General features: G+C 49.8%; 1 long non-coding RNA gene, 1 other non-coding gene and 1 pseudogene across 2 annotated transcripts in view; 1 reads left to right on the top strand and 2 right to left on the bottom strand.

The window, feature by feature from the left end:
* Positions 1 to 19,283, top strand: part of LOC127057005 (zinc finger protein 420-like) — a 482,458-nt pseudogene that overhangs the window by 102,550 nt on the left and 360,625 nt on the right.
* The window catches only part of LOC127057104 (uncharacterized), a 185,510-nt gene that overhangs the window by 56,580 nt on the left and 109,647 nt on the right, over positions 1 to 19,283 (bottom strand). The window lies entirely within an intron of this gene.
* On the bottom strand, positions 2,212 to 2,284 carry TRNAF-GAA (transfer RNA phenylalanine (anticodon GAA)). The gene has a single exon. It is a non-coding gene; the product is annotated as a tRNA-Phe (tRNA).

Here is a 19,283-nt window from a genome sequence, read left to right on the forward strand (position 1 = left end):
GCAGGGAAAATGGGGTAGGGTGGAGGGAGGTGGGGAACAGAAGAGACATGTGTGGAGTGGTGAGATGTTGGTCCAGGGAAACTGAGTCACTCCTAGGCCATGCTGTGCAAGGGGAAGTACAGGGGCAGGGAGAGAGAACCAGCCCCACAGAGCCCAAGAGGGATATTGGGGGCAGGGGAGGGGATGGAGGGATGAGAGACCCAGGGCCATAGAACTCCCCTGGCTCCCAAGTTTGGGAGGAGGGGGGAACCGCCCCACAGCACTCGCTGGCGGCACGGCTGGGAACCAGGGGAGTGGACCAAGCTGGGGATGGGTCACTCCACTTACCATGCAGTGAGTGCAGGGGCGGGAGGGCGAGACCAGGGCAGAGCAGGGGCAGGGGCCATGGGGAAGAGCCAGGCACCCCCGCTGCAGCAGCTCCCCACCCCAGCTCCCAACTGCTCCGCCTTCTCCCCTGAGCATGCTGGCACTGCTCCACTTCTCCTGCCTCCCAGGCTTGTGGTGCCAATCAGCTGTTTAGTGCAGCCAGCCTGGGAGGGGAGGAGAATTAGAGTAGGGGCGGTGTGCTCAGGGAGAAGATGGAGCAGGGATGAGCTGGGACAGGGAGCGGTTCACCTGCACACACACTCCCCCATAACTTGCTGCAGGCAGCCCTCCCCCCGCACCTCCCTCCAGCTCACCTCCACTCCACTGCCTCCTCTGAGTGTGCTTTTTGGTGCCCCCAACCACTTGGCACCCTAGGCGGCCGACTAGTTCGCCTAGTGGTTGCACCGGTCCTGGACACTGCCTATCAGCAGGATTCCTCCTCCTCCTCCTCAGTGAGAATAAATCTCCACACCTAGACAGCCGGTCCATCCGCTGCACCATAATCCCCCATGCCTGAAACCCCCTGCCAAAGCCCTGCACTCGGCTCCAGAGAATTAAGTCTCACATCTCACTGGGAAGTCACCTTCTTGTGCTCAGAGAGACTTGGCCCCTCTCAGTAGCTGACCTGAGAAACACAGTGTCTGCAAAAGCAGCAAAGAGTCGTGTTGCACCTTATAGATAAACAGACATATTGGAGCATGAGCTTCCGTGGGTGAATCCCCACTTTGTGAGATGTATCAGTGTCTGTCTTTTCCAAAGAAGTGCCTGGAGGTCCTTTTCTTGTGTGACCATGTGGCCTAATGGATAAGGCATCTGACCCTGGATCGGGGGATTGAGGGTTTGAGTCCCTTTGTGGTTGTGCTTGTCCAATTTTACCTTTGGGCTTAAAGTCCTGCTTCCTTCAGGGCTGGAACCTCTTCTTGGCTGCACAGGCCAGTGCTCTGGCTTCAGCTAGAGCCCCAGGAAGGAGTTGGGGGATGGGTGTCACAAAGGCTGGGGCAGAAGTCCCAGTGCTTCTGGTCTAGCCTTTGCCATTCCTGACTTGCCAAAGAAAATGGGCGGCTGCCTGGGTTAGTGTGTAGAGCAGTTTCCCTCTTCCAAATGTGCGCCAGTCCCTGTGTTTGAGGGGGTTTGCTACATAGCACCTTGGGATCCTGGGTGTTTCTCTGCTTCTCACCAGCTGGGAAAAAGCCTCTTGGGGAAAAATCTCCTGCGCCACTGCAAATGTGAGCAACTTGAGTGGGACCAGTCAGAGGCCCCACCATGGGGGCTGGCCCTGCTTTCCTACCATCTTGTGATGTTGGCCACAGAGCATCAGCAGCTGCCCCACATGCATGCTAGTGACCTTCAGTGGGTGTTTGGCATGGCACGGAACAGGCTGGCTGAGTGTTTTTGTGCCTGTCTGAAGGCCACACATAGGCATGGTCCTGCCGTCCTCTAGCCCTGACCTCAGTTTGCTCTGTGGCATTTAATCCTTCCCTTGGATCCGTCAGCACCAGCTGCCTCTGCTCTAGGTGCCCAGAGGAGGAGAGGTGTGTGGGGTCACTTTTAGAGATGCCCCTTCCTGGTACTGCCATTGCTCAGCTGCACAAAGGAGTTTTCATCCCCAATCCCTGCCTAGCAGCCCTCTGGCACCATTCCTGAGGGCTGCCCTGCCTCACTTTCTTCCTATTATATTGAGAAAGACAGCTCTCATCATTAAAGGTCAGGTGGGCCAACTAGGGGCAGAAGCCCATTCCATGTTTTCCTACTGCAAACCCCAAGGTCAGTAACTTATCTTGGGTGCAGGCACTGCTGTGCTCCCAGAAAACAAGCCACCCCTGCACAAAGAGGGATGAGAGGGCCCGCCGAAGCCTGGGATTGAACCATGGACCTTTAGATCTTCAGTCTAATGCTCTCACAACTGAGCTACTTTAGCAGGTGCAGAGCAGCATTTTGGCCTGTTGCTTCTCTGTCTGGGATGTTTTTGTCAGCAGCTGCACACAAAAAGGAGAGGAAAACAAACGGCTGCTTCATACCCCCACCAGAGGAACCCGGCACCGTTAGCTGTGGTGAGTAAGAAGTGGCTGTTCGCTCACAGTGCCTGTCCCCGAGCAGCTGGAACAGCAGCTGCATGCTTCCCCCTCGGCTCCAGGCTGTGGGAAATGCTGATTGCTTGGCTCCATGAGTGGATGCTGCTCCGTGCTCTGGAGAGCGTCTGTATTGCTCTGTCAACCCCTCGTCTTCACTGAGCCAGTCTGGTAAGTGCCCCCTCCGGCCTGGCAGCTGAGAGTCTGTGCAGACATCAACCCCCTGGCCAGCCCTACAGCCAGCAGCAGCGCCAGCCCCCCCCCCAGCACCACAGGGGCACTCAATGCACTTCCTGTGGGGAAATGGCTCCTTGGCGTCCTTCTGCTAGAGTGAGAGCCAGGAGAGAGCAGTGTCTGGCTCACCTTTTGTGGGAGAGAAGAGACCTGATGAGTGTGGATCTCCCTCAGCCTCCCCCGCAATGCTGGTCAGTTGTATTGTCACTGTCATAGTCAGCGTTTTCCTTCAGGGCTGGCCCTAGAGGGGTCTGGGATCAAGGACAAATCCCCTCTTTCGTCCCCAGACCCCACCCCCACCCCCAAGTCCCCACCGCTGTCCCATCTCTTCCCATCCTGCAACTTCCTGCCCCATTCTTCAACCACCCCCACCTCTTCCCGTCCCTGCTCCTTCCCCTCCCCACCCAGTGCCTCCTGAACCCCACTGATCACTAGCAGGTAGGAGGTGCTGAAGGAGAAGAGGAGGAGCTTGTCAGCAAGGCCTATAGTGGGCGGGGGAGGAGCTGGCTGCCAGTGAGTCCTGAGCATCTATTTTTTCTCTGTTGGTTCTGCAGCCCCATAGCTCCCATGAAGTCGCTGACTTGGCTTCCTTTGTACTCTAGAGATAGGAGCAGAACCAGGGCTATGGCTGATCTGTGGGGCACCAGGTGAGTGGCAGAGGCTTCAGGTGCTGAGAATTTGCCTGACCCCTCAGGGACACAGTGTGAGGTGGTGCCCCAGGGATCTCTATGAAAGGAGCAGAACAGGATTTACTTGGGGTGGGGAGAGAATTGAGAGTGTCTCAGGGGGTTGTAGAGAGGTGTTGCCCGGGTTAGAGACTGGCTAAAACACAGGCCTCACTGTGAGCAGGATTCAAACCTGCGCAGAAAAACCTATTGCTTTCCACTCCCACACCTTAACCACTCAGCCACCAGTGAAACAAATCCCCCAATGCCAGAGAAACTGGTAAAGAATCACAATGACAAGGTGTGAAGTCATCTGAACTACAGAATTCCCACCGCAAACCTGGCTCCCAAAGCACAGGGGGGATTTTGGGTTTGTTCTCTTTGCTTAGCCATGTGCAGTTGCACAGAGAGCGCGTTTAAAAGTCTCACCTCCCACAGTGCAGGAATGGGAAATGATTCTCAACTTGAAGCTGATGTAGGGTGACCAGACGTCCCGATTTTATCGGGACTGTCCTGATAGTTGCTTGTTTGTTCCGTGTCCCAACTGATGTTTGGTCGGGACCCTGGACAAACAAAGAACTTTGTCCTCTTCTCCAGCACACAGGCATAGTCTGGAGGGATACTTACCCCCGCCGCAACTCTGCCCCCTCATTCCCCCATTGGATCCCTCCCTAAATCCTGGCCCTGGCCCTGCCCCCAGCCCCACCCCCTCACTGCCCCATTGGATCCCTCCCCAAATCCTCATCCTGGCCCTGCCTCTTCCCCAAGCACGTGGCATTTTTCCTTCCTCCCAGGTTTGCACACGGGCCATGGCCATGGCCGGGAGCGCAGCACGGAAGCTGCTCCAGCCCTGCAGCCTGCGGGGCAGCGCAGTGGGGCTGGGGGCAGCATGGAGCAGGCAAGGCCCAGGTGGGCGGGTGGTGGAGACACACATGGGGCAGACACGCTCCTGCCAGGAGCTGCCTGGTTCACCCCTTGCCCGGGAGCTGCAGGAAGGGCCCGGATCATGGCTCAGCTGCAGAGCTTGGAGCCCAGGCTGGGCCCAGGAGTGAGGGGATGGGGGAGCTGGGGATGTAGCAGGGGTCAGAGCTGAGAGTTGGTTGGAGATGGGGCTGTGCCGCTGCCGCTTGGTGGTGGGGGAGCCCTCCGGCTTTTTTTTTGCTCCACCCCCCGCGTCCCGATATTTCATCTTTGACATCTGGTCACCCTAGCCTGATATGAAGGGGGATGTCTGGACCAAGGGCCCAGGGACTGGCCTTTGCTAGAGAAACCACTGTCAAGTTTTAGCCAATTAGGACAGGTCAGCAAATAAGAACAACCTCATGTATCAGTAACTACTACAGGTTGCAAATTCCTGCATGCAGCAGTTTCTGGCACTACACCTGCACAGCTCTGCTCCCCGGCTCTTCTTGGGCTCCGGCTCTCTCCTTAGCTCTGCCCCACTCTTGCCCAGGCAGTTCCAGCTCACGTGGAGGATGGGACCCCCTGGCCTGGTGACTCCCTCATTATACTGCCTGGCCTGTCAGTGCAGCTAACTTGGAGCTTTGGCTTCTCCCCAGTGTCCCTGGGGACTGTCAGTCTCAGGGGAGTCCTGATTTCCCATTGATCCTTCCCCATTCTATTGGTGCTGGGAACTATCCAACCAAACCCCCTCCCCCACACACTAAGTTTTAGTAAAGGGCCAAGAGCCCCCTTACACAAGCCAGCCCCATGAGGATCACCACTGTGCAGAGAAGGCAGCCTAAGCTGGTCCCATGGTGTAATGGGCAGCACTCAGGACTCTGAATTCTATAATCTGAGTTCAAATCTCAGTGGGACTTTGTGTTGGCTTGTGGTCATAGGCAGCAGGTTATATACATTTGCGGTGCTTGGGCTCCAGCAAAATTTGGAGCTGGGTCTCTTCCCCTGGCCCTGGCTTCTGCTTGCCACCTGTCCCCCCTGGCAGCGCTGCGTCCCTGCCTGACGAAAAGCAGCATGCTTCTGCTGCTGGAGTAGAGGGATTCTGGGCAGAATTGCTGTCTGCTGCCCCAGGGTCCTAGTGCCTGCCCACCACTAATGGCAAGGCAGGCTGCCCTGAGCTGCCCCAACCCTCATCCCTCTGCACCCTGAGTCCCCCTGCAGCATGAACCCCCCATCTTCAGCCTCACACCACACCCCAACCCTCTGCCCTAGCCATGAACCTCTCAGCCTCAGCCCTGAGCCCCCTCCTGCATCATGAATCCCTCATCCTCAGCCCTGCACTCCCTTCTATCCCCAAAATCCCTCCCAGAGGGTGCACCCCCTCCCCCCTCCCACCCCCAAATTCACTGCCAGAGCCTGCACCCCTGCCCGAGCCTGCACCCAGCACCCAAACTCCATCCCAAAGCCTGCATCCTGCACCCTAATCCCCAGCCCAGGATCTGCACCCCAGACCTCCCCCCAAACCCCCTCGCAGAGCCTTCGGCAGGTGGGGGTGGAGTTTGGGGGGCAGAGTTGGGGGGCGGGTTCTGGGCACCACCAAAATTTCTACAAACATGCCACCCATGCTTGTGGTAAAGCCCCAGAGCTCAACTTCCCTATCTCCAGCTGTGTAAGAGTGAATCTTTCCCCTCCTGCTGGGTGACACACACCTCCTAGAGCCAGGTCTTTGGTTGGGATGGCCACAATGGGTTAGGGCTCTAGAACTTGCTACCCTGATAGTTGGGATTCTTGCTGCTGCACCTGATGTTCACAAGCTTGGCCCTTGTGCTTCCTACCACACTTTTCCTCTGGTCCACATGGCGCTTGAAGAAAGGAGTGCCAGGACAGGATTAATAGTCAGGTCTTGGCAGGAGGGAGGAAGAGTCCCAGATTGGAGCCCCACACACCTTCCCTCCTCCAGGCACCTAGAGCAGGTGCAGCCCAGCTCTGTCCGCTGGATACCTCGGCAGAGTAGGTGAGTTCATGTAAATACAGTCTGGTCCCAAAGCCTCCTCCCAACCCTGGTCATGAGTAGCTGTCAGAGGAGAGCTCATTCACACCTCGCTTACAAATCATCATTTGAAATTCTAAGGTTGGCCAACACTGCGGAAGCCAATGCACCGACATTATCAGCAAACACAACAGCTGGATGAGGAAACCCGGCTTTGTCCAGACTTTCCAAACCTATTTTACTTTCTCAGGTACAAGTAGTTTTCATACATTGTATCTGCTTTTAAAGTGTGTGTTAATGTTTCAATTTCCATTCAAATTTGCAACCAATGGAACCAACATTGGCAGCGCTGCGTGTAACTACCTGACCACTGAGGGAGAGGGTGTTGGGGAAATTCGGGGAAGGGGGTGCACAGCCCCCTGGATGGGGGGCGTATAGGGAATGCCCAGTTTCACTGAATTGAGTCTCCTATTGCAGCACCTCAGTAGGTTACATCAGAGAGGAGCTATAGTGTCTAGGCAGTGGGATGCCTGTGCCTTTAAGAGCCCAGCCCTGGGAAGCCCATGCTGAGAGGTGCTGCCTGTGAGAGGGGAAATAAAAAAGCCCTCTGCTCCCCCCACCCATGTTTGCAAACACTGGAGTCTCAGCCCACCGGGATAACTGTTACCCCTCTGTCCCAGCCTGTGCCAGGATTTAACCCTCTGGCAGCGCCTCCCTCTGGGCTTAACTCCGGCTCCTTCCCCCCTCCCTGACTTTGCCCTTCAGTCCCTCTCCTAACTGTGCCTCCAGCTGCTTGACCCCCCGACCAGTCAATTTCCACCCCCTGCTCAGACCCTGGCCACCCCATCCTCTGATTTGCCCCCCTTTGCTCCTTTTTAATCCCTGTAAAAAGTAAAGTGTGCTGGGTCCCGTTCTCTGGAGGGAGGGCTGGGCGCCTGGCCCCTGCCTGCCCAGTGCTCAAAGTGCCCCATGATCCTGTGGATGTTTGCTGAGTGCTGCAGGGTCACCCGAAGGGGGAGAGAGACACGGTTAGGAGGTGATGCAGCCAAGGGTGCCTCACTCAACACTGAGATGCAGCCACCTCTGGGATGAGTTACACAAGTCAGCAAATGAATTTGGAACAAGAAACGCACTGAAAGGACTGAGGCAGCTGCAGGAGGTGGAGAAAACCAGAAAAAAGCAGTATCCCTGGATCCCAGCCCTGCCCCTCCCCCCCTTTACCCTCTAACCTCCACTCCCCTCCCACATTTGAGGGGAGAACCCAGGAGTCCTGGTCCCCAGCCTTGCCCACCCCCATATTTCGATATGGCTACATCCAACAGCTGCCCCCACAATTGCAGGGTAGTGCCATGGAGCACACTAGGGCCTGCCTGTTTGCACAGGATGGGCAATGCCAGTGCCCCAGGATGGGGAGAGACGATGCTAAGGGAGAAGCAATCAGCAGACAGCTCCCATGACAGAGAAAGAAATGCTAGGGGGTGCTATGCTGCAAGGAGTGAAGGGGGTTGGCAGGGAATGGGAGGATCTTCCCTCACAGCAGGTGCTTCTGTCTCCCTCCCAATTCCTCCCCAGCCCTACCCCAGCCCAGGCTAATCCCGGTCCTGCTACCAGGGTTAAATTTGGCCTGGATTCCCCAGCTGCTGGGGCATGGGGCTGGGAAGCATGAGCCTCTACTCCTCCTTCCCCAGATACAGTTGCATGGGCACAGACCAAAGGAGCCTGCAGCACTGCTGCCTAGAGAAAACTGAGGCACCAGCCAGTGACAGACACATCATGGCTCTCCTCATCCTCATCCTCTTTTGCATATATAACCTGGCCAGGGAAGGGGGGGTAAACTCAGGGCAGTTGCATAGTTAACCTGTGGAACTTCTTGCAAGAGGATGTTATGAAGGCCAAGAGTATAACAGGGTTCAAAAAAGAACTAGATAAGTTTATAGTGGATAGATCCATCAAGGGCTATTAGCCAGGGTGGGCAGGGATGGTGCCTGTAGTCTCTGTTTGCCAGAAGCTGGGAATGGGCAATAGGAGATGGATCACTTGATGTTTCCCTGCTCTGTTCATTCCCTCTGGGGCACCTGGCACTGGCCACTGTCAGAAGACAGGAGGATACTGGGCTAGATGGACTTTGTGTCTTAACCAGTCTGGCCATTGTTATGTCTCCCTTGGAGCAGCAGTGACACCCAGTGGGCAGTCAGAGTAATGCACAGAAGGTGTTTTGCTTAGCGCAGCAGTGACACCCAGTGGCCAATCAGGGTAACACACAGAGTATGTATCCCTTGGAGCAGCAGTGACACCTCGTGGTCATTCAGGGTAATGCACAGAAGGTGTTTCCCTTGATACAGCAGTGACACCCACTGGTCATGTGGCGTAATGCACAGCATGTGTCTGCCCTCTACGAGCAGTGACACCCACGGACCAGTCACGATAAGGCACAGAATGTGTTTCCCACCAATCTGGGTAAGGCACAAAGCATGTTTCCCATGGAGCAGCAGTGACACCCAGTGACCAGCAGGGGTGGCATCAGACTCTTCTCTTTTAGTGGGGGACTGAAATGGGCTAGATAAAAAAAATTGGGGGGGGGCTGTGCCCCCCCCATCACCTAGCCCTACCCTTCACGGGGGCTATGCCTCTGCTTCTTCTCAGTTAAAGGCCAGGCTCATCTCCTCTCCCCTCGGCTGGGGTTTATAGCAATACAAACTTTATTAAAATAAAATAGTAAACAGGGTTTACTTTAAATATTCTAAATCTGTCCAAATTTTAGTACTGAATCCAAAGTTCTCTTAAAGATCCCATCAGTAACCAAAACCTAAATGAAAATTTGAAACCAAAAACAAGGCTTAATTTAAAACCCAAACATTAAGAAAAACTAACAAATGCTGTAAATTAATAATTTCAACATTTTATCAAAAAAGTGTGCTACTGCAGAATGATAAAATAACATCAAATAAATAAGCATGACCACTAAAACCTCCTATAAAGGAATTGAATCCTTGAATACCGGTCAAATCTGTATAAAATAGCAGAACTATGTCAAAACTGGTGTTGCAGGTCAGCCATTCGAATCCAGCAACTGTCAATTAAAAGCTCCATTCCAACTAAAAAAAACCAAAACAACCCAATAAACCAAAATGGTCACAGCCTGAAACAAACCTACACAGAAGCAAAATTAAACCTGTACCAACCCTGGAACAAATGATGTAAATTTCTAATTCTAACTTCTTGTTTCTCCCAGGAGGAAGGTGTTTTGCACCCCAGTAACCAGGCTGTCACTGCAGCTTTCTTTTCACTAAATAAGATTTTTACCAAAGATAAATTGCCCTCCAATTTCTCTAAGAAAAATTGAAATTGTTTATTTGCACTGATATCCCAAGTGTGCAAGTCCATCCCATCAGAGCAGCCCCACACCTTGAGGCCAGGGGAGAATCCCAACTGGTTTGTGCATTTGTAACCCTGGGGCCTGAAGCTGATGAGAGAAAGGGAAGTGAGCCATCTTGGCACTTTCCTATACCACCTGCGGGGAGCACAGGGATTTGACTGAGTGACATCCTGGTTAATTTTCACGTTGTTCTCCGCCAGCAGACTCCACTGGAGAGCTTGGGAGTGACTTGACCATGGCAGCACCCTATTTACATATTAAAAGCCGGCATTTTGGGGCCAATGGGGTGAAATGTGAGTACTTTTGGGGTTGGGACCCACATGAGAAGGTATGTGGACAAACTGGAGAGAGTCCAGCAGAGGGCAATAAAATGATTAGGGGACTGAGGCCTGGTCCACACTACAGCGTTAAACCAATTTAAACAGCATTAAATCAATTTAACTCTGTACCCATCCACACTACAAGGCACTTTAAATCGATTTTAAGGGCTCTTAAAATCGATTTCTGTACTCCTCCCCAACGAGAAGAGTAACCCTAAAATTGATATTACTATATCGATTTAGGGTTAGTGTGGACGGAAATCGAAGTTATTGGTCTCATTCCTTTAATGTAGCTACCCAGAGTGCACTGCTCCAGAAATCGATGGTAGCCTGGGACCAAGGACGCACACCACCGAAGTAATGTGCCCTAGTGTGGACGTGTAAAATCGATTTTATAAAACCTGTTTTATAAAACTGGTTTTAATAATTTCGATTTTATTCTGTAGTGTATACGTGGCCTGAGACACATGACTTACAAGAACCTACAGGTCATATCCTGTATGTTAAGTTAAGGCAAAGTTAGCATATCTATATTGTGACCTTTACTCAGAGAGGAAAATCGACCTTTATCATGTTACTTAAATAGATAAGTACCCATGCCTGTCCAAGACCTTTACCTAGGCCAATCGACAATGGAGAATGGCATAGGGTTTTTTTTCAGTGTTGTACCCACAGATTTAACAGGTACACCACAAGGTAACTTATGTGTATATATACATGTCATCACCAAGCACAAACATACTAGTCTATGAAGTAAATGTACCCTAATGTTTTGTGGGTGAGGAATGAAATTTGGGCATAGGAGGAAGGATTTCCGGCCCTTGTGCCCTATAAAAGAGGTAAGCCACCTCGCTAGAGCACTTTGCTCTATCATTGTGACTTACTTCCTCCACTCTCTCTCTATGTACTACCAGTAGGCAGTACTTGTTCTTAAACTTTAAGTTTCAAGGGAACTAGGCTAAGTTCGGTTTCCCTAAGTTTTTAGTCTTTGTTTATTAGGTTTTGATTTTAAGTTTAACATATTCCAGTAAACCCTAAGTAACACTAGCTTTTTCTAAGCACTGCATCTTTCACTTAAGAATTGAGAAACCTGAACTGCAAGGCTGGTCCTGTGTCTCTTACCACCAGGTTATCAAGGAAGGCTGTGAGTATATTAACCAAATCTTTGTTGCATATAATGCCATATGTATCTTTTGAATAGCAGTAATGCAAATGTAACTTTGTAAGTCAATTAAATTAAATAACATGTAAGGTAATCAATTTAATTTTCATCAAATTATCCAAATTAATATTATTAGTACACCCTACATCAGGCTACATGGGACAGAGAGTTGGAGTGCAGAGGGATGAAGGCACTGGTTCTGGGGTGCCAACTTTGAGGTGGGGTTAGAATGAGACATTCAGGGTGCAGTAGAGGACTCAGGGTTAGGATAGAGAATTGGGCTGCGAATGCTCTGGAATGAGGCTAAGAAAGAGAAAACTGAGATGCAAGAGAAAAATCAAGCTAGAGCAAAAACCAAAGAAGAAATGTGCGATTTGAGCTGCAGCGGGAAGAAAAAACCTCTCCCTGTCCCCTCTCACCAAAGCATCTAAGAACCAGATGAGAGACATCTCTCCCCCACTGCAACAACAATTCCAGTTGACCTGGACTGAGAAAGAAAATCTCCTTTACAGCACTAGCAGACCTGGACCGAATCGAATCGAATCGAATCGAATCGAATCGAATCGAATCGAATCACCTCACCTCACCTCACCTCACCTCACCTCACCTCACCTCCAATCTGGTGTTCCTGGCCTGGGATACGGGAGGGGCTCCTCTCTTCTCCATTTGGGACATGGCGGAATGAGAGAAGTGACAGGGCTTTATGGGAAATAATTATTTGCCTGATTCATGTGCAAGTCCTAGTCCTTGTTAACCCAAACAAATGGTTTATCCTGCATGCTGATGCCAGTTTGGAGGGTCTGGGAGCAGTCCCGTACCAGGAAGTGGAAGGAAATGTAAATCTGTAGGCTTTGCCAGCTGAGGACTGTCTGATAGCAAAACTTGCTATCCCATCCACCAGCAGCAGTTCTTGGTCTTGAAATGGGCCATCACTGAGAAATTTTGAGACTACTTGTGTGGTGTTCAGTTTCAGGTGTGGACAGAGAACAATCCACTGACTTATGTGTTAACAAGGACTAAGCTGGATGCTACAAGGCAGAGATGGGTGGCTACTTTTGCTAGCCATAACTTCGCATTCAATACCAATGAGTTGGTATAATAGGGAATGTGATTTATCAGGACTACCAATTCTTGGCTGAGGGGAGGATGTAAGCAGGGTAAGAATGAAATTTACCCTGCCATCTGTTGGTGATCTGTTGTGAAGGCCTTTTGAGGCTGATGTAATTTGCATGGTTCCACCCACCCCAGATTGCATGATGGGGGTGCTTGTCCAAAGAGTCATTTCAGCTGCTGTGGGATCCCCAGTCTCTTACTTATTAGGGCAGGGGTAATAAAGTGCAGTTATTCCAGTGATATGAATCAAAGACAGTAGAACGGAACTTAGCAGTTCATGATTTCGGGACTCACCCGACCCTACATAAAACTCATTAGGCAAGGGACATGTGTTCCAAAGCATAGTGAAATGAGAGAGATTGAAAAGGCATATTTGTGTTTAGCACAATGGATTTTTTGTGAAACCTCTAAATGCACGTTTTATGTTCTTTCTAGTTTAAAAACAGAGGCTTTTATAGTTCTAATACATATTGGATTTTATGCCACAGATGTAAAATCATTAATGACTAAATGCAATTTTTAAACTTATATAAGCTGCTGAGTTTTGATTTCATTTCCACACTGAAAGTTGTAAACAACTCCACAGTTGGGGAAAATGTTCCTTACCACTCAGACAGCAAGAAAATTTAGCAAATTGGACTCTGGGAGATCAGCTGTGGGACACAGCTTTTATTACACACGAACGATCCTGAAACCAGATTCTTAGTCACAGGTGGGTTTATGCAAATTCTGGACTCTGGGACCAGAGCTGGGGTGGGGTGAGCTGGGGTGGGCACAATTTTTCTGGCACATGCACTACCTCTGCAACCAACCTTTGCTACTTCACTCCATAACACCGCACACAAACACACAGAGCAGCCTTTTACCTCTCAGAACCAAAACATACCCTGAGGCCACGTCCACACTACAGAGTAAAATCGAAATTAATAAAATCAATTTTATAAAACAGATTTTATAAAATCAATTTTACACGTTCACACTAGGGCACATTACTGCCGTGGTGTGTGTCCATGGTCCCAGGCTACCATCGATTTCCGGAGCGATGCACTCCGGGTAGCTCAGTAAAAGAATGGGACCAATAACTTTGATTTCCATCCACACTAACCCTAAATTGATTTAGTAATATCAATTTTAGGGTTACTCCTTTCATTTAGCTGGAGTACAGAAATCAATTTTAAGACTCCTTAAAATCAATGTTAAGTGCCTTGTAGTGTGGACATGTACAGCGTTAAATCAATTTAACACTGTTTAAATCGATTTAACGCTGTAGTGTGGACCTGGCCTGAAAGAGATTGAACAGCATAACCTTAAGGCAAACAACTGAAGCACTAACAACAACTCAAAGAGATTAAAAAACACTTCTGTCTTTACACACCAGGAACAAAACCAGCAGGATCAAGCATAGACCAGAAAGAACCAAACAAACATCCATGCCCACCTCCCACAAACTTTGGACCTTTGGAACCCAGACCCCTTAATGGGTGAGGACTTTTCAGGCGAGGGTGAAGCTCTCAGGCCTCAAATGCCAGGTACAGTTACTCTCTCCTTGACCCAAAACGAACAGGAAAATATACTGCATTGCTCCTGCCCCAATAACAAAGAGATTGGGGATCCCACAGCAGTCGAAATGACCCTTGACAAGCACTGCCATCATGCAATCCAGGGTGGGTGGAACCATGCAAATGACATCAGCCTCAAAAGGCCTTTACAACAGATCATCAACAGATGGCAGGGTAGAGTTCATAGCGACCCTGCTTAAACTAGATTGTGGCAAAGATTCAAAAACACTGAACGTTCAAACTCACCAAACGCGGGTCAATCCATCCTCACCGTGGTATCTGCTCATTATACTCCACACCTGAATGTAGCCCTGTCATAAACAGATAGCTAAGGGTTAATGTCTCTTACACTCGGAAAGAAGTACCTGAAACACCTGACCAGAGGACCAATCAGGAAACAAGACTTTTTCAAATCTGGGTGGAGGGTTTTTTGTGTGTGAGTCCTTTGTTCTTGGTCTTCTGCCTGACTCTCTCTCGGCTACGAGGGGATTTCTATTTCCTGCTTTCTAATCCTCTGTTTCCAAGTTGTGAGTACAGAGATCATAAAAACAATAGGGGTTATGGTTTTTTTCTTTTGTATTTACATGTCTATAGTTACTGGAGTGCTCTGAATTGTATTCTTTTTGAATAAGGCTGTTTATTCATATTTCTTTTAAGCAATTGACCCTGTATTTGTCACCTTAATACAGAGAGACCATTTTTATGTATTTTTTCTTTCTTTTTATATAAAGCTTTCTTTTTAAGACCTGTTGGAGTTTTTCTTTAGTGGGGGACTCCAGGGAATTGAGTCTGTGCTCATCAGGGAATTGGTGGGAGGAAGAAGTCAGGGTGAAAGCTGTGTGTGTTAGATTTACTAGCCTGACTTTGCATTCCCTCTGGGTGAAGAGGGAAGTGCTTGTGTTTCCAGGCTGGAAACGGGGGAGGGTGGAATCCCTCTGCTTAGATTCACGGAGGTTGCTTCTGTGTATCTCTCCAGGAACACCTGGAGGGGGGAAGGGAAAAGGTTTATTTCCCTTTGTTGTGAGACTCAAAGGATTTGCGTCTTGGGGTCCCCAGGGAAGGTTTTTGTGGGGACCAGAGTGCCCCAAAACACTCTAATTTTTTGGGTGGTGGCAGCTTTACCAGGTCCAAGCTGGTAACTAAGCTTGGAGGTTTTCATGCTAACCTCCATGTTTTGGACGCTAAGGTCCAAATCTGGGACTAGGTTTATGACAAGCCCTCACATGGACAACATACCCTCCCAACTCAGTGTCTGTACGTTAACCTTTTACCCCCAGTTGGGGCTATTGCAGATTCTGTATTCCTTATGCCACCCGATCTTAAAACGAACTTCGCACCCCCCGGGTAATCTGTACATTGTTCCCTGATCACCAGAAACTTCTGCACCTAAATGCTGTACCGTACACTTCTTTTTTTCTTTCAACGTCATCTTAATAAAATGTTGACATTTGTTCGAGATCCGGCTCCTGTTCCTTTGCAAGGCATGTGCGTTTGCTCTGGGTTTTAGTCTGCTAAGACAGCGAGGGGGGCCGATTGAGCCAGAGGCGCTTGCCTGCTGCAGACATGGATCCAAGGCTGAACGTCGTCCCCCACGAGCTGAAGGCTTAACTGAAAACAGTTTAAGAAGTGCTCCCGTCTCCGGCACTCAGCTACTCAGCTCCCAGTGGGGTCCAAACCCCAAATAGATCCCTTTTACCCTGTAGACGCTGTAAAATCCTGTGACCAAGGCAGCTGCCTAGTAGCCAGTGCATCTGCCTGCCAGCGCGAGAGCTTGTAAGGCACTAATCCAGATAGTGCCGGCTGGGTGGCAGGGCTGTGAAGAGCCAGCAGAGTGGTGCAGCAGAAGTGTGCTGGGCCCATAACCCAGCAGTCAATGGATCAAAACCATCTTCTGCTACATGTGCACTTGTTTCTTTTCCTTCTGGGCTTTCCAGCGAGGCAGTGACCAGCAGAGCGGCAAGAGGTGGCTGAGGCGGCGGCCTGCCAGGGAGCTCCATGGCACCTCTGGCTGCCTGGGCTGAAGGCAAGAGGGAGGTGCGGGTGTGGCGAGGGCCTCCTGTCCCAGAATGAGGCTGCAGTGCTTCCTGGTCCCCTTTTCCCACCCACCTCGGCGGGCTGCGGGAGAACACGAGGGAGGCTCTCAGGACGCTGGGCAGCGCTGTGTGGCTGTCAGGGGAAAGAGCTGAGGCTACCGACTCAACCTGCCATTGGCTCGCGTGGCTCTGCGCGCCGTTAGCTGGGGCGGGCCAGGCTGTGCACGTGACTCAGGCTTGGGCAGCATGGCCGCTCTTTCCTGACGAGGTATGAGGCAGGCCAAGAGATTTGCACAGCCTACAGGGAAGTGGGAGGGAGGCGTCTTTGAGCCGGCGTGTCTCATCCGCTTATCCCTTGCCACTTGGGTGGAGGCGGGAAGGGAGCAAAATGTTCCCAGCTGAATGTTTTTGTACTCGGCCTCGAGGATTAAGCCTCAGCCTCCGGCATGCCTGCTGGGAGACGGGATTCTGAATGGCATCCAGCATGTTCTTTGGGCCACCAGCTGAAAGCTCTGAGGCCAAGAGGCAAATAAATGGGACTTTTGAGGCTCCTCGCAGAACCAAGGAAGTGGCACAGGCTTATCACCATCCCTGGGTGGGCTCAAACCACCATCCTTTCAGTTAACAACCAAACATGCTGACCCATTGCACCACAGAGAAACAGACAGGCAAGATTGTATGGAGCCCTGTCATAAACAGACAGGAACAGTTAATAGCACAGAAGTACTTTATATCTCTTTGACTGTAAAAGGTTAACAAGTTCAGTAAGCCTGGCTGTCACCTGACCAGAGGACCAATCAGGAGACAGGATACTTTCAAATCTTGAGGGAGGGAAGTTTTTGTGCTGTGCTGTTAGTTTTGGTGGCTGTTCACTCTGGGAGCTCAGAGGGAGCAGTGGTGCAACCAGGTTTCTCTCCAATTTTTCCAATACAGGCTCTTATAAGTTCAGACTAGTGAGTACTAGGTAGATAAAGCAAGTTAGGCTTATGGTTGTGTCATAAACAGATAGCTAAAGGTTAATGTCTCTTTCACCTGAAGCACCTGACCAGAGGACCAATCAGGAAACCGGATTTTTTCAACTTTGGGTGGAGGGAATTTTGTGTCTGAGGTCTTTGTCTGTCTGCCTGTTTTCTCTGAGCTTTGGAGAAGTAGTTTCTGCTTTCTAATCTTCTGTTTCTAAGTGTAAGGACAAAGAGATCAGATAGTAAGTTATATGGTTTCTTTTCTTTGGTATTTGCATGAATATAAGTGCTGGAGTGCTTTGATTTGTATTCTTTTTGAATAAGGCTGTTTATTCATATTTCTTTTAAGCAATTAACCCTGTATTTTGTCACCTTAATACAGAGAGACCATTTGTATGTATTTTTCTTTCTTTTTTATATAAAGCTTTCTTTTTAAAACCTGTTAAAGTTTTCTTTACTGGGAAATTTCAGGGAAATTGAGTCTGTACTCACCAGGGAATTGGTGGGAGGAAGAAATCAGGGGGAGATCTGTGTGTGTTGGATTTGCTAGCCTGATTTGGCATTCCCTCTGGGTGAAGAGGAAAGTGCTTTTGTTTCCAGGACTGGGAACGGAGAGGGGGAGTCACTCTGTTTGGATTCACAGAGCTTGTGTCTGTGTATCTCTCCAGGAGCACTTGGAGGGGGGAAGGGAAAAAGGATTATTTCCCTTTGTTGTGAGACTCAAGGGATTTGGGTCTTGGGGTCCCCAGGGAAGGTTTTTCAGGGGGACCAGAGTGCCCCAAAACACTCTAATTTTTTGGGTGGTGGCAGCAAGTACCAGGTCCAAGCTGGTAACTAAGATTGGAGGTTTTCATGCTAACTCCCATATTTTGGACGCTAAGGTCCAAATCTGGGACTAAAGTTATGATAGGTTGTTTTCTTTATTTACAAATGTGTATTTGGTTGGAAGGAGTGCAAATGTGTATTTGGCTGAAAGGAGTTCAAATTGGTATTTTGCTGAAAAGATTTTAATTTGTATTTGTATACTTAGGCTGGGAGGGTGTTCCCAGTGTCTACAGCTGAAAGACCCTGTACCTATTTCATTTTAAAGTCACAAAGATAATTTTTACTGTTTTTTCTTTCTTTAATTAAAAGCTTTTCTTGTTTAAGAACCTAATTGTTTTTTATTCTGGTGAGACCCCAGGGGACTGGGTCTGGATCCACCAGGGAATTGGTGGGGAGAAAGGAGGGAAGGGGGAGAGAGAGGCTAATCTCTCTCTGTGTCAGGATTACTTTCTCTCTCAGGAAGAATCTGGGAGGGGACGAGAGAAGGAAGGGGGAAGATAAATTTTCCTCTCTGTTTTAAGATTCAAGGAGTTTGAATCACAGTGAACTTCCAGGGTAACCCAGGGAGGGGAAGTCTGGGAGAGGCAACGGTGAGGGAAAGGGTTTACTTTCCTTGTGTTAAGATCCAGAGGGTCTGGGTCTTGGGGGTGCCCGGACCAGGTTTTGGGGGGACCAGCGTGTACCAGGCACTGGAATTCCTGGTTGGTGGCAGCGCTACAGGTTCTAAGCTGGTGATTGAGCTTAGAGGAATTCATGCTGGTACCCCATCTTTTGGACGCTAAGGTTCAGAGTGGGGAATTGTACCATGACAAGCCCAAAAGTCGGGAATCAGCTCAGGGTACACTCTAGCATATGCATGCATCTCTTAGACAAGCAACAGCAAGGAACTGGACTGGTATGCAGTGAAAGTTCTGTGGGAAGGAACCGAAAAGAGCACAGGGACTGCGGTACAGCGCTTGCACATACTTTCTTCGGCCTGTTTTGCTGGAAGAGTTAGTAGGGTGAAATTCTTAGTCGCAGGTCAGCAGGTGGGTCTATGCAAATTCTAAACTCTGGAACCAGAGCTCAGGTGGGGGGGCACAATTTTTGTGGCACCAACCTTTGCTACCTCATTCTATAACACCACACACACAGAGCAGCCTTTATTGTCTCAGAACCAAAACATACCCTGAAAGAGATTGAACAGCATAAACTTAAGACAAACAACTGAAACACTGACAACTCAAAGAGATTCAAAAACACTTCTGTCTTTACACACCAGGGACAGCAAGAAGGAAACCAGCAGAAACAAACAGCGAGCGAGCGAGCAAGCAACAAACATCCATTCCAACCTCCCACAAACTTTGGATCTTTGGAACCCAGACCCCTTAACGGGTGAGGACTTTTCAGGCGAGCGTGAAGCTCTCAGGCCTCAAATGCCAGGTACAGTTACTCTCTCCTTGATCCAAAACGAACAGGAAAATACACTGCATTACTCGTGCCCCAATACACAGAGACTGGGGATCCCACAGCAGCTGAAATGACCCTCTGGACAAGCAATCCCATCATGCAATCCGGGGCGAGTGGAACCATGCAATTGACATCAGCGTCAAAAGGCCTTTACAACAGATCACCAACAGATGGCAGGGTAGAGTTCATAGTGACCCTGCTTAAACTAGATTGTGGCAAAGATTCAAAAACACTGAACGTTAAAACTCACCAAAGGCGGG

This window comes from Gopherus flavomarginatus, chromosome 8 (genome assembly GCF_025201925.1).
Source record: "Gopherus flavomarginatus isolate rGopFla2 chromosome 8, rGopFla2.mat.asm, whole genome shotgun sequence".
Lineage (NCBI taxonomy): Eukaryota > Metazoa > Chordata > Testudines > Testudinidae > Gopherus > Gopherus flavomarginatus.